Source organism: Arachis ipaensis, chromosome B7 (assembly GCF_059453495.1).
Source record: "Arachis ipaensis isolate K30076 ecotype BB chromosome B7, ASM5945349v1, whole genome shotgun sequence".
Classification (NCBI taxonomy): domain Eukaryota; kingdom Viridiplantae; phylum Streptophyta; class Magnoliopsida; order Fabales; family Fabaceae; genus Arachis; species Arachis ipaensis.
In genome coordinates, this window is record NC_142442.1 from 69,782,056 (window position 1) to 69,784,952 (window position 2,897).

The following is a 2,897-nucleotide window of genomic DNA, read 5'->3' on the forward strand; positions in this document are numbered from 1 at the left end:
TTGATGCTTGTTCTGGGCGTTCAACGCCCAGATGCAGCATATTTCTGGCGTTGAACGCCAGCCAGATGCTTGTTTCTGGCGTTCAGCGCCAGCTCTTCTTCACTGCGCATTTCTGGCGTCTGGACGCCAGGATGCTGCTTGTTTCTGGCGTTCAACGCTAGAAACATGCTCTGTTCTGGCGTTGAACGCCAGACAGATGCTCCTTACTGGCGTTTAAACGCTAGTAAGATCCTCCTCCAGGGTGTGATTTTTCTTCTGCTGTTTTTGATTCCGTTTTCAATTTTTATATTTATTTTGTGACTCCACATGATCATGAACCTAATAAAACATGAAATAACAATAAAAATAAATTAAAATTAGATAAATAAAAATTAGGTTGCCTCACAACAAGTGCTTCTTTAATGTCAATAGCTTGACAGTGGGCTCTCATGGAGCCTCACAGATGTTCAGAGCATTGTTGAGACTCCCCAACACTAAACTTAGAGTTTGGATATGGGAGTTCAACACCAAACTTAGAGTTTGGTTGTGGCCTCCCAACACCAAACTTAGAGTTTGACTGTGGGGGTTTTGGTTGACTCTGTTTTGAGAGAAGTTTACTGTGCCTCTTTTCCATGTTTACAGAAGGATGACCTTGAGTTTTAAACACAAGGGAGTCCTCATTCAATTGAAGGACTAGTTCGCCTCTGTCAACATCAATCACAGCTCTTGTTGTGGCTAGGAAGGGTCTTCCAAGGATGATGGATTCATCCTCATCCTTTCCAGTATCTAGGACTATGAAATCAGCAGGGATGTAAAGGCCTTCAACCTTTACTAACACGTCCTCTACTTGTCCATAAGCCTATTTTCTTGAATTGTCTGCCATCTCTAATGAGATTTTAGCAGCTTGCACCCCAAAGATTCCTAGTTTCTCTATTACAGAGAGGGGCATGAGGTTTATCCCTAAACCAAGGTCACACAGAGCCTTCTCAAAGGTCATGGTGCCTATGGTACAAGGTATCAGGAACTTTCCAGGATCCTGTTTCTTCTGAGATAATCTCAGTTGATCCAATGCATTTAGTTCATTGGTGAACAGGGGAGGTTCATCTCCCCAAGTCTCATTACCAAATAAATTGGCATTCAGCTTCATGATTGCACCAAGGAACTTGGCAACTTGCTCTTCAGTAACATCTTCATTCTCTTCAGAAGAGGAGTACTCTTTAGAGCTCATGAATGGCATAAGGAGGTTCAATGGAATCTCTATTGTCTCTAGATGAGCCTCAGATTCCTTTGGTTCCTCAAAGGGAAACTCCTTATTGATCACTGGACATCCCAGGAGGTCTTCCTCCTTGGGATTCACGTCCTCCCCTTCCTCTTTGGATTTGGCCATGATGGTTATATCAATGGCCTTGCACTCTCCTTTTGGATTTTCTTCTGTATTGCTTGGGAGAGTATTAGGAGGGATTTCAGTGATCCTTTTTCTCAGCTGGCCCACTTGTGCTTCCAAATTTCTAATGGAGGACCTTGTTTCATTCATGAAACTCACAGTGGCCTTAGATAGATCAGAGACTAAGTTTGTTAAATTAAAGGTATTTTGTTCAGAGTTCTCTGTCTGTTGCTGAGTGGATGATGGAAAAGGTTTACTATTGTTAAACCTATTTCTTCCACCATTATTAAAGCCTTGTTGAGGCTTTTGTTGATCCTTCCATGAGAGATTTGGATGATTTCTCCATGAGGGGTTATAGGTGTTTCCATATGGTTCACCCATGTAGTTCACCTCTGCAATTGCAGGGTTCTCAGGATCATAAGCTTCTTCTTCAAAAGATGCCTCTTGAGTACTGTTGGATGCAGCTTGCATTCCATTTAGACTCTGAGAAATCATATTGACTTGCTGAGTCAATATTTTATTTTGGGCCAATATGGCATTCAGAGTATCAATTTCAAGAACTCCCTTCTTCTGAGGCGTCCCATTACTCACAGAATTCCTCTCAGAAGTGTACATGAACTGGTTATTAGCAACCATGTCAATGAGTTCTTGAGCTTCTGCAGGCATTTTCTTTAGGTGAATGGATCCACCTGCAGAAGTATCCAATGACATCTTAGCTAATTCAGACAGACCATCATAGAATATATCCAGAATGGTCCATTCTGAAAGCATGTCAGAAGGACACTTTTTGGTCAGTTGCTTGTATCTCTCCCAAGCTTCATAGAGGGATTCACCTTCTTTCTATCTGAAGGTTTGAACATCCACTCTAAGCTTACTAAGCTTTTGAGGAGGAAAGAACTTGGCTAAGAAAGTCGTGACCAGCTTATCCCAAGAGTTCTGGCTATCTTTGGGTTGAGAGTCCAACCACACTCTAGCTCTGTCTCTTACAGCAAAAGGGAAAAGCATGAGCCTGTAGACCTCAGGATCTACTCCATTAGTCTTAACAGTATCACAGATCTGCAAAAATTCAGTTAAGAACTGAAAAGGATCTTCAGATAGAAGTCCATGGAACTTGCAGTTCTACTGCATCAGAAAAAACTAATTGAGGTTTCAGCTCAAAATTGTTTGCTCCAATGGTAGGGATGGAGATGCTTCTTCCATGTAAATTGGAATTAGGTGCAGTAAAGTCACCAAGCATCCTCCCTGCATTATTATTATTTTTGGCTGCCATCTCCTCTTCCTGTTCGAAAATTTCTAAAAGGTGCTTGCTGGATTATTGTAATTTAGCTTCTCTTAGTTTCCTTTTCAGAGTCCTTTCAGGTTCTGGATCTGCTTCAACAAGAATATTCTTGTCCTTGCTCCTGCTCATATGAAAAAGAGGGAACAGAAAAATAATAATAGGGATCCTTTTTACCACAGTATAGAGGTCCCTGTGTGAGTAGAAGAAAAGAAGAAGAGAAAATCTGAACTCAGAGAGAGAGAGGGGGTTCGGATT

General features: G+C 41.6%; 1 non-coding gene across 1 annotated transcript; it reads left to right on the forward strand.

Annotated features, from left to right (window-relative positions):
• Window positions 1-2,128: 2,128 nt before the first annotated feature.
• Window positions 2,129-2,236, forward strand: LOC148552929 (small nucleolar RNA R71). The gene has a single exon (XR_015893728.1). It is a non-coding gene; the product is annotated as a small nucleolar RNA R71 (small nucleolar RNA).
• The last annotated feature ends 661 nt before the right edge of the window (window positions 2,237-2,897 follow it).